We start from the raw sequence: 13,200 nt of genomic DNA on the forward strand, positions 1-13,200 counted from the left end.
CATCAAAACTCCATTCTGGAGTCGTTTATACAAAAGTCAAACTCCGATCAACTCGTTCAACTTAAGCTTCCAACATTGGGACTAAGCGTCCCAATTCACTCCGAAACATCCCCGATACCAAAACAACCACCCGGCAAGTCACGTAACCACAAGTGAACATAGAATAAGCAATAAATAGGGGAACGGGACTACAATACTCAAAACAACCGGTCGGGTCGTTATATTTAGATGACTCCTTATTATTTCGTTCTAAAAAGAATGACACATTTCTACAATTGAAAATAATTCAACTTTAAACTCTTCATTTTATCTATTTTACCCTTAATGAGAAGCTTTTATTACCACACAAATATCATGGTCCCATAAATCTTTTACCCCTTAAGCTTTTAAGATCACAAGTTTCAAAAGTCTTTTTTAAAATTCCGTGCCGAGTCAAACTACCTCATCTAATTGAAATGGAGAGAGTATTCTATATGCCCTGTATGATCCATCCACTAAGGGGTTCCGTAGATTGCCGATTTGTAGCATTTGGGTCGGAGGTAGGAAATTTAATCCTGCTGGTTTAGGGTATGATAGCTCTACGGAGGATTATAAAGTGGTTCAAATTATTAAACAGCCTGGGCCTGGGTGGAGTGATTATGCTATAATGGTTTATATCTAAAGTTGGATTCATGGAAGCAACTTGAGGATTGTCCATACTGTTTCAGTAATTCTGGCTTATTTTTTGGAGGTGTATTGTACTGGATTGGAGGTACGAGTTTTTTTTGCAGGAGGACTTTTGTAGGTTTTTATCTTGAAAATGAGAGATTTGATCTGTTTCCACTTCCTGAGAATTTTGGTGGGGATCTTGGTGGTTTATCTTTATCATAAAGGAAAAAGGAAAAAGAAAAAGAAAAATAATCATGAGCCTTTTGGTGATCCATTGGTTGTGTGTTTGGCTGTGTTGAGAGGATGCTTTTCTTTGGTTTGTTCATACGCTGGAAAATATGATCCTGACCTCTTAGCGCATGTCTTGATATGGTCGATGAAGGACTATGGAAGCAAAGAGTCTTGGGTGAAATTGTTTCAATTGGATATTGGAGACAGAGGGTGCAATGTTGTGAAGCCAATTGCATATTCATTGAGTGCCAAGGAAGTCCTTATGCATATCAACATGTTTGGCAATGAGAATTCTTGCTACCTTCATAGGCTCATGTGGTGTAATTTAGAAAATTCCTCACTCGAACGCCTCGACATTACAAGTGAGATTTTCAGCCGTTTTAAATTCTTTGTCTGTTTGGGAATCCTTGTTTATATGGAGGCGGAGGTGATAATGGAGATGACGAGGCTGAGGCTAACTCGGGATAGATTGGAGGTAAGTTAAATGACCATTTATTTTTTATTTTTTTTTGAATTGGTAACAGATTTCATTGAGATATAAATGAAGTCTCAGCGCCAAGATACTGCTGAGAGAAAAGGTCCCTAGTTATATTTTTATTTTCATACAGAGGTACAATATTATATTTTTAAAAAGTGGGACTTATGAATAATAATCACATATTTTCTTTAATATGTCACAATTGTATTTGAATTAGTATTGTATATCATAGTCTGATGCCTAAAGTTTTGCAATTGAGATTGTCTTATCTTAGTTGACATCTGGCTCTAGTTGTCAAATCAAGCCTTATCGATTTACAAGTTGTGTCATATTTTGATTGTCAATTGACAAAATGATTAAACTGAAGGTACGATGGTTGGTTGGTTTGTGGATTATTAAAATATTAGTTTCTAATATTTTTAAAGCATGGTTAATGATTTATTTGATCTCTGCTAAGGATACTTGTTATTCTTGCTGTGTTGGAAGTGTAAGAAACACTACATACGCTTCTCTTTTCCTAGTTATGCTCCACCTCATGATCCCACCTCTTCCCATTTATTTTGGGCAATGACAGCACTGTCGTAATCTTGCTCATTCTCTTTCTCTAGCTAAGATGATTCTACGGTTATCCCCGCTCCTGCACATCCGCACTTGCAGATCACCTATCGCATCTGCGACCAAGGCCAAACCACTCACGCTCCGCATACACAGACCTCTCATCGCAGAAGCTCATTCGCTTTTACGGAAATGCACGTGCATATACGGTCTTCCCAGTCTTCACTCCTCTTCGCATATGCGGCCATCTCACCGCACCTGCGATGCCGCATCTGCGGGCATACCCACCGCAGGTGCGAAAGCACCAGAAGCCTGAAGCTTCAACCAGCTGTCACGACCCAAAACTAGACCGTAGTGATGGTGCCTATCGTGGAACTAGGCAAGCAAACTACTCAACCATTTAAATACCATAAAAGCTTTGAAAAATATGGAAGCAAGTAATATTTAAGGAAAACCTTTCAAAAACAGAATAAAATTCGTAACTCAATACACAATCTCTCCGAAAACTGGAGTGTCATCGAGTACATGAGCATCTATACAGGGATATAGTCTACTACAATGTCTAGAGAATAGGAATTGAAACATAAATAAAGATAGGGAAGGAGAGTCAAGGTCTGCGAATGCCATGCAGCTACCTCAATAGTCTCCAAAGATCCTGACTCTACAACTCAGTAGCCGCCGTGACCGGAAGCACCTGGATCTGCACACGAGGTGCAGGGTGTAGCGTGAGTACAACCAACTCAATAAGTAACAAATCCAACCTTGGACTGAAAGTGGTGACGAACTCAACCGATACAGTTCAATGTAGAAATAACAGTGCATAAACATAGACATCAGTCACTCAGTACTGGGTAGGGCCAATCCAGCCTGTGGGGAAGATCCATCCCTAGGTATAAGTGCTTCGGACAAGATCCATGCCCAGGGAAGATCCACCACTCAATATAAATCAACCGCGCTCACTGGGGGTATGTGCAGACTCCAAAGGGGCTCTTTCAGCCCAAGCGCTATCATAAATCAGTTAAACCCGACGCGGTGTGCAGCCCGATCCCATAATTGTCAATCATAACCAGGCCCCTGTCCTCACTCAGTCATCAATCTCTCCAGTCTCTCTCTCTCTCTCTCTCTCACGGGCTCACAATGTCATGAAACTAGCCCGACAATGATGATATGATGTATCAATAAATAGCAACAGATACTGAGGTATGATATGTAATGAATGAATATGATTGAGTACGAAATTTCAATGAAATCAATAAGTCAACATCAAGAAACTACCACTATGGGTCCCAACAGTACCAACATATAGCCTAAACATGATATCTAGCATGATAGACAACTCAATTACTTTATCACATGATGAAAGCACGGATATCAACAAGATAAATCCGTTATACGGTGCCACGGAATCGACTAGGTCACAATTCTCATGGTGCACGCTCGCATGCCTGTCACTTGGCATGTGCGTCACCTCAACATCAATCATATAACACGTAATTCGGGGGTTTTGAACCCTTAGAGCCAAGTTTAGAAGTGTTACTTACCTCACTCCGAGCACAACTTTACTCCAACAAACCTTTGCCTCGCAAATCGGCCTCCAAATGTCCCAAATCTAGCCACAAACATTATGATACGATCAATACGGGCTAAAGGAATCAATTCCACAAGAAAATACGAAGTTATTAATCAAAATCTAAAATCGGCTCAAAGCCGGCCCCCGGGACCATGTCTTGGAAATCTGTCAAAAGTTACAAAACCCGAAAGCCCATTCAACCACGAGTTCAACCATACAAATTTTATCAAAATCCAACACCAAATCATCACCCAAATCCCCCAAATCAACTCTCCAAATCCCTAGCCTCAAATCCCCAAATTTCACCTCAATACCACACAATCTAGGTGGGAAAAATCAATGGGGAAACAAGATTATTAAATAAAAATGAACAAAAGTGACTTACCTCAAGAATCTCCTCAAAAACCCTCTCAAAAATCGTCTTAGACTGAGCTTGGAATGTCCAAAATGAAGAAAAATCGCGGACTCTTTCTTTTATATGTTCTGCCAGGCTTTCCGCACCTGCGACAACTTAGCCGGCTTTGCGGCGTCACATAAACGACATTTCAAATGCATCTGTGGATCCATCCACTTCTGCGGTCCCTCAACACGCTCCTGCGGACATCCAGTCCGCTTCTGCGGACTCAGCTCCCCTGCCTATTCTCGCTTCTGCGGTGCCCCAATCTGCGGTCACGCAAGTCCGGAAAAACCTACCTGCGGCCACTGCTCACACCTCTCCAAACCTCCGCATCTGTGCTGCCCTCCTCGCATCTGCGATTAAAGCTCAGCAAGTGCGGTTACACCAGCATAACCCAACTTCAGCAGTCTTCAACTTCAAACCTTGGTCCGGAAACCATCCGAAATCAACCCGAGGCCCCCGGGACCTCAACCAAATGTTACAACAAGTCTTAAAACATCATATGAACTTAGCCGAGCCCTCAAATTATCTCAAATAACATCAAAAACACGAATCACACAAAGATTCAAGCCTAATGAACTTTGAACTCTTAATATCTACAAACGACGTCGAAACCTGTCACATCACATCCAATTGACCCCAAATCTTTCACACAAGTCAAAAATGATGCCATGGACCTACTCCAACTTTCGCAACTCCAATCTGACCCCGATATCAAAAAGTCCACTCCTGGTCAAACTTTTCAAAAAATCCAACTTTCGCCATTTCAAGCCTAATTCAACTACGGACCTCCAAATCACAATCCGAACATGTTCCTAAGTCCAAAATCACCCAACGAAACTAACATAACCATCAAAACTCCATTCCGGAGTCGTTTACACATAAGCCAACATCCGATCAACCTTTTCAACTTAAGCTTCCAACTTAGAGTCAAAGTATTTCAATTCATTCCTAAATCCCTCCGGACCCGAACCGTCAAACTGGTAAGTCATATTATAATTGTAAAGCAAAAAATGAGCAGTAAATAGGGGAAAGGGCAATAACTCTCAAAACGATCGGCCGGGTCATTACACTAGCACTTCAAGACCAAAACTAATCCGAATTCAATCAGAATCACACTCGAGGCCCTTGGGACCCCATCCAAACATACCAACACATCCTAAAACACGATACGAACATAGTCGAAGCCTCAAATAACATCAAACAACATCAAAACCACAAATCACCCCAATTTAAGCCTAATAAAGCTAATGAACTTCAAACTTCTAAAACTAATTTCGAACTATATCAAATCAACTCCGAATGATCTCAAATTTTGCACATTAGTCCCTAATAACACAACATACCTAATCCAACTCCCAGAACCAAAATCTGAATCGGGTATCAACAAAGTCAACTCTTGGTCAAACCCCTCAACCTTCCAAACCTTCAAGTTTCCAACTTTCGCCAAAATGCACCAAATCAACCTACAGATCTCCAAATCCAAATCCGGACATACGCCTAAGTCCAAAATCACCATGCGAGGCTATCAGAACCATCAAACTCCATTCTAGAGGCCGTTTATACAAAAGTCAAACTCTTGTCAACTTGTTCAAATTAAGCTTCCAACATTGGGACTAAGTGTCCCAATTCACTCGGAAACATTCCCGGAACCAAACCAACCACTCCGTTAAGTCACGTAACCACAAGTGAACATAGAATAAGCAATAAATAGGGGAACGGGGCTACAATACTCAAAACAACCGGTCAGGTCGTTACATTTAGATGACACACTTTCCTTATTAGTTCATTCCAAAAAGAATGACACATTTCTACAATTAAAAATAATTCAACTTTAAACTCTTCATTTTACCTATTTTACCCTTAATGAGAAGCTTTTATAACCACACAAATGTCATGGCCCCACAAAGCTTTTACCCCTTAAGCTTTTAAGATCACAAGTTAAAAGTCTGTTTTTATTTAAATTCCGTGCCGAGTCAAACTACCTCATCTAATTGAAATGGAGAGAGTAATTTATATGCCCTGTATGATCCATCCACTAAGGGGTTTCGTAGATTGCCGGTTTGTAGCATTTGGTTCGGAGGTAGGGAATTTAGTCCTGCTAGTTTAGGGTATGATAGCTCTACGGAGGATTATAAAGTGGTTCAAATTGTCAAACGGCCTGGGCCTGGGTGGAGTGATTATGCGACAACGATTTATATCTGAAGTTGGATTCATGGAAGCAACTTGAGGATTGTCCGTACAGTTTTAGTGATTCTGGCTTATTTTTCGGAGGTATATTGTACTGGATTGGAGGTACGAGTTCTTTTGGCGGGAGGACTTTTGTAGGTTTTAATCTTGCAAATGAGAGATTCGATCAGTTGTCATTTCCTGAGAATTTTGGTGGGGATCTTGGTGGTTCAACTTCATCGTAAAGGAAAAAGAAAAAGAAAAAGAAGAAAAATCATGAGCCTTTTGGTGATCCATTAGTTGTGTGTTTGGCTGTGTTGAAAGGATGCTTTTTTTTGGTTTGTTCATACGCTGGGAAATACGACCCTGACCACTTAGCACATGTTATGATATGGTCGATGAAGGACTATGGAAGCAAAGAGTCTTGGGTGAAATTATTTCAATTGGATATTGGAGGTAGAGGGTGCAATGTTGTGAAGCCAATTGCATATTCATCTGAGTGTCAAGAAAGTCCTTCTGCATATCAACATGTTTAGCAATGAGAATTCTTGCTACCTTCATAAGCTCATGTGGTGTAATTCAGAAAATTCCTCACTCGAATGTCTCGAGATTACTGGTGAGAGTTTCATCCGTTTTAAATTCTTTGTCTGTTTGGGAATCCTTGTTCCCTTATATAGAGGCGGAGGTGGTAATGGAGATGACGAGGCTGAGGCCAACTCAGGATAGATTGAAGGTAAGTTAAATGACCATTTTATTTTTTTTATTTTTTTAAATTGGTAACAGATTTCATTGACATATAAATAAAGTCTCAGCGCCAAAATATTGCTGAGAGAAAAGGTCCCTAGTTATATTTTTATTTTCATACAGGGGTACAACATTATATTTTTAAAAAGTGGGACTTATGAACAATAATCACATATTTTCTTTAATATGTCACAGCTGTATTTGAATTAGTGTTGTATATCATAGTCTGATGCCTAAAGTTTTGAAATTGAGATTGTCTTATCTTAGTTGACATCTGGCTCTAGTTGTCAAATCAGGCCTTATCAATTTACAAGTCGTGTCATATTTTGATTGTCAATTGATAAAATGATTAAACTGAAGGTACGATGGTTGGTTGGTTTGTGGATTATTAAAATATTAGTTTCTAATATTTTTGAAGCATGGTTAATAATTTATTTGGTCTCTGATAAGGGTACTTGCTATTCTTGCTAAGTTGGAAGTGTAAGAAACACTTCACACACTCCTCTTTTGCTAGTCATGCTCCACCTCATGATCCCACCTCTTCCCATTTATTTACGGGTATGACAACACTATCGTAATCTTTCTCATTCTCTTTTCTCTTGCCAAGCTGATTCTACGGTTGTCCTAAAACCCTGGAAGTTCCAGCAGAAGTCTCTTCACTCACTCTATGTGTATGCTTTGGTTTTAAATTAACTTTTTAAGGTTGAATATAATTGTGAAAAATATTTAGTCGAAAGATTATTTAGAAAAGTTTAACGAAAAAACTGAGAAAGTAATGAGGGGAGATTAGAGTTGTCACTTGAGATAACCAAGCAAGTAAAAGAGTCCCTTGTGGATGAGGAAATGCATGGTTTGAAATCCTTGCTATTACAAACAATGCTATTAATTAGGGTTGTTGTCATGTACAATTAATGCCCCTTCTCCTCCCCTTGTCCAACCCAAACCCCAAGTTCCTCTTTTGCGAAAATTTCAGTTTATCTGTTTATCCTCATCTCTCGACACTGCTGATCACAATAAAAATTGTCCTTGCAAGATTGCTGTCAAGTCAAAGAAGGGAGAAAAAATAGAGAAGCCTTTTCATTCTTGTTCTGACTCTTTTATACATATATATCTTTAGAGAGAGACTTATAAATAGTAAGTAGTATAGTATCTGAATTTTTACTTTCGCTTATGCAACACAAATAGTGACTTTGGTTGGAATATCCTTTCATGTAAGTGCTTTTGTGCTATCTATTATAGGCCTCTGCAAACAACCAGATGAAGTTGCGGATGAAAAAACTAGTAAGCTTTATGAATCTTTACCTACTTATTTGATAGATAATCTTTTGGCTGCTGGAAACTTCACGTTTCGTATGGCTAATATTTTGCCTTCTGTTTTTAGTGTCACGAGTTCATGATTCATTTCAAAAGTTTGGGGGGTGGGGATGTTTCATTCCAGTTGGAAATTAGGTTTCAAACTAGGATTAACATGTGGCTCACTACAAGAAATATGAGCTATGACGACATTTAATTAGTGACATTTATAATAAATGTAGGGAGAGGGTTCAATTCGTGACATTTGTCAACAAAATGTGGCAAAAATACTAACTTTTGATGACAAATGACAGAAATATTGTGATTTGATAGAAATGTCACATAATTAAGATAAAATGACATTTAATTAGTGATATGTACAGCAAATGTCAAAAAAATTACTAGTTTCAAAAAAGAAAGATAGTTTTTTCCCCCAAATCTCCCTCTCAAATCTCTAAAAAATCCTACTCCGCAATCTCACTCTCTTACAATTGAAGTTCATTTTTTTTCCTCCCCGGTTTCTCTATCCCGTCTAAATCCTTACACCTCAGCCATGAATCTCAAAAAATCCTTCAAGAATAGCAGTATGAAATGTATTCTCTGCTTGCTTAATTCCCTATTTCCTTCTCTTTGTCTACTGCGCATCGGAATAACTCTAGGTTAGCAGTTTTCTTTCTCTTAATTGGATTCCAATTCTTCCTTATTTCTTGTGAGTGTTTTGATTTCTCAGAGGAAGTTAATCATATTTATTGCATTTGCATGTGTTCTATGTATTTACAGAGAGAAATTGGGAGTTTAGGATCTATGTTCTGATTTTATTTTATGGTTGTGATCGTGTGGTGATTTGGAGATAGGTTTGTTTGAATGGAAGTTGTGTGGGGTATTATTACACAATATACTAATGGTGATATTACATTCACAGATTTATGCCCTACGGCTGTTTGACAAAATGCCTGATAGAGCATCTTAAACACTATGATCTTCCCTATTGTTTATTTATTTCGAAATATGAACAAAATTGATGAGTTTTCCTCAATTCTTAAATGATTAAATGGTGTGCAAGTCAGCAACAAAGGATTTTTCAAAATCTCAAGACTTCCTTTAAGTTAAATTGTCAAGATATGACTTTAAGTTTTTTCTTGTTCCTTAAGAACATCGTCCACCTAAGAATAGATTTCTCAAAGGGCAATTGATTTGATAGTGTTACGTTGAAAATATGGTCGCCGGAATATGTGTTTGGTAGTGTATGTCTTATATTTAAGAAAAAACCGACAAATAACCGAAAAAATCGAAAAACCAAAACCCGACATAAACCGAATCGAGAAAAAACCGACTTAATTGGTTTGGTTTGGTTCTAATATTTGAAAAACCAACTTATTTGGTTTGGTTTCTTTTAAGTGAAAAACCGATCAAAACCGAACCATGAACACCCCTACATATATATAGCATAAATTTTCGTCTAAGGGGATATAACTGAATTCCATCGGCAATATGCAGCCCTGCGATTGGCCGCAATTGCCTAACGAGTCATTACTTAAAAAGGATATACTTCCCGTTATCCATCGTTCCTTAATTAAATTATTCGATCATGCAATACTTATTGAATACAAATAATTTTGACCATAAATATCATAGTTCTCAAATTTCGTGGTTTTCTCTATATGGTGTGTGTGTGTGTGTTTGGCATATTGTATGGTATATATAATCTTGTGTTTGTCCTAACAAATAGATATACCACGCCATTCATGAAGCTAAATGCCAATTATAAGTTTCACTGAATGTGTCACATTTTTCTGTCTTACTCGTGTAGCTACGCCAAAGCATTTTCAGGTCCATTCCAATTTCCATATCACATGGAATTGTATGTCTTTTTTGTTTGTATCAATCATTTTTCTTTTTTCTTGTTCCTTAAGAACCTCGTCCTTAAGGAAGAGCATTTTTTCTTGTTCCTTAAGAACCTCGTCCACCTAAGAATTGACCATCAGTTGGGCCTCCTCTAGCTGCTGCATAACACAAGCAGCAACACTCTCAGATTTTCCAATCACTTGAGGCATTTTACTAAGGGCGGCCCGACGAATTTTGTGGCCTAAAGCCAAACATTATGAGAGGCCTTAACTTTATTTAAATTTTTATTTATATATTTATTTGAAGTCTATTTTTCTAGCTTTTCTTAGATACTAAGTTATTAATAATTTTCTTATAATCAATAACTCCTAATAAGCATTTCTCAATTAACAATATAACTAATCCACTTAACCTTTCTTGAGACATTGTTGATCTTTGGTAGGATTTTATCAATTTTAATTTTGAAAACTTCTTTCCACTGAAGCACCGGTAACATGAGTTATTAACATTAATCCATAAGCAATATAGGCATTTGGAAAAGAACCAGATCGTTTTATTTGATTGAGTGTACCAATTGAACTATTATATTCTAACATTGTACTATTTTCCTTAATACTTTTAATTCGAATAATAAATATGAATCATCAATATCGAGTTGATTATTATGCTTATTCTTAGTTTTTACCGCTAAATAAAAAATCAAAAATATTTTCATATGCTTCGAATTGCTCAAATCTATTTTGACGTGAAAAAATAGTCTTGTCTATTATGTATAAAAGTAATCGATGGGTAACAAAGGAGACATGTCTATTTTTTTCTCGGGGAATCATTTGACTTTCCACTGCTTAGCTTTTAATTCACTCCATCAAATAAAATGTGAATAACCCGTCATCTAAAAAACTCTTCGAAAGATTTTGAGATTTAATTATCAACATTCTCATCAAAACTATGATTTTTATGTTGGAAACAGATTAGGGGGTTGTGGCAACGCGGAAAGCAGCGTAGGAAGTAGAAACTCCAGCCAACGCCCCTAAAATTACACTGGATGGACCTTTTTGGAACCATTGTCTATATTTTGACAAATTTTGGTAAAATTTTGAATGTGTTTAAGAGGAGAAATTGTATACTTTTAGCTGTTCCCAAAAGTAGGACAATAAAATGTATAGTTTTGGTATGTATATGTATTAGCTACATATAATATACATATTTTATATACTTTTTAGTTAGCGACGAATGTAAATAGTTTCGACCGACCGAACAACTTTTGTATTTTGCGCAATCAAATGTGGTGGCCCAAAGAGTCCAACTGAATATCTCTTTTCCTTTTAATCCCTTTTAGGCAATTATCCCAACTTGAATCTCCAAAACTTTAGACCAACTCTTTTTTGCTAATTATTATTCCAATAGATGTTAAAGGAGAAAGAAAAGAGTTCTTGCATATGAAAAAGCACAAGTAGAGAGCCTACTTTGTCTTTCACTTTGAACTTTGGAGAGAGTACCATCTTGGTCTTTACATGCCTTAACTTTCCTTTTCCTTTTCTTTTCTTCTTTTAAACTTGTAAATTTTGATTGCGATGCTCGAGAATGATGGAAGTTGTGCAACAAGTTTGAACGGATTAAAGACCAAAACAGTATTCACATCCCCCACTAAAGAATCTAATGAAAAGGACTAACACAACTTTTCCTTTAACCGAAGGGACGGCCCAGTTGGTTTGGAGGGTGTTGTCTACACGGGCGACGGGAGATCGATCCCCCTCAATGCCTTCTAGGTCTGAGCTTGTTGCAAAGGGCTTGCCTAGTGCGGTTTACATCCCTGTGTGGTTTGCATGCTATTACATAGTGGGAGATTTACCTAGTGCACACATAGTACTTACCGCAGAGTACTCACCCGAAGGGCAGAGGCTGTAGCGGCTGCGAGTTTCCTAAAAAAACTTTTCCTTTAATTTTTACCAGTACTTCTTTCCTCTCTAGAGAACACCTTCAAAATGGTGGATTTGCTTTGTTTTGGAACACATGCCTCTTCTTAAGCAAACTAACAAGCAATTGGAAATAAAAGCTCCTTTATTTACATGTTAAAGCTACTGAGAATTTGACATAAAGATAGACATGAGATTCGTACTCTATAAAATGCATGGCTGCTAAGATATGCAGTTCCTGTCAAACATTCTTCATTATCTTTTCTTCTTAATTATTTAAATAAATATTTCTCTCTCTTTTTCTTTTTCACAATCCATGCAAATTTTCATATGTTTCTCTCTTCCCTCCCAAACAAGGAACCCGTTTGGATTGGCTTAAAAAAGTAGTTTTTTAGCAGAAATAGCTTTTAAACCAAAAAATAATAAGTTGGGGTTGCCGAGCTTATTGCTTCTGGCTTGTTTTAAGCAGTTTTTAACTTATTTTAAGTACTTTTTTAACTTTGCCAAACACTGAAAAAAAGTAAAAACAACTTAAAAGCTGATTTGACCAGCTTAAAAGCCAATCCAAACACCCTCAAGTACATACTCCCCTCTACATAGTAGTCCAATTTCTTGCTTCATATATGGTATCATTGGACACCTCATCGTCCTAATTTTTTAATTAATGTACAACATACATACATTTTAAAAATTATATACAAATATAATATCATTAGTAAAATAATGTAAAATAAATATTAATTTTTAGATGGAAATAAAACTTTATATATATACACTCCATAACTTCAAGTCCAAATTCATGTACTAGCTCAATTTTGACATAAATCGACACCGCTAAAGTAAAATCCTATCAACCACTGACTCTACCTGGCCTCAATTAGATACCAGATTTAGAAAGAAAAAAAAAAGGAAAAAAAAAAAAAGCATATCACAAGCCTTATAATCTTTGCCCATTGGTTCATGGCTCGCTAAGTTTTCCTTTGGAAGCTTGACCTGGTGGCCGACGAGAACTCCTCGCTCTTCTGTTGAAAATTAAAATAAATAAATTCACTTTCCTGCATAAATTTACCAACTATTGAATATCTTTTCCCATTGATTTTACACAAAAATTATATTCTCTATTAAGAAAATTTAAATGCACTACCTAACTAGCACGATAATTTCTTTTTATATTATCAGTATAATTTAACATGTTATAATATGTGGTCCGCCTTATTTAATTTTCAGGGCATGTATTTATAGACAATAACTTGTAGTTATATTTTGGGTGATATGATATTTTTTTAAAACAAATTACTGTGTTAATCTCATTAAGAAAGTATTCGTGGAGTGTATAAAAGGGCAGCTCAATACA

The 13,200-nt window shown here is 37.0% G+C and overlaps 1 long non-coding RNA gene across 1 annotated transcript; it reads left to right on the plus strand.

Moving 5' to 3' along the window:
• Window positions 1-8,093: 8,093 nt before the first annotated feature.
• LOC109207579 lies at window positions 8,094-11,228 on the plus strand. The gene is made up of 2 exons (XR_002065034.1): window positions 8,094-8,744; window positions 10,901-11,228. It is a non-coding gene; the product is annotated as an uncharacterized LOC109207579 (long non-coding RNA).
• Window positions 11,229-13,200: the final 1,972 nt, after the last annotated feature.

Source organism: Nicotiana attenuata, unplaced genomic scaffold (genome assembly GCF_001879085.1).
Source record: "Nicotiana attenuata strain UT unplaced genomic scaffold, NIATTr2, whole genome shotgun sequence".
Lineage (NCBI taxonomy): Eukaryota > Viridiplantae > Streptophyta > Magnoliopsida > Solanales > Solanaceae > Nicotiana > Nicotiana attenuata.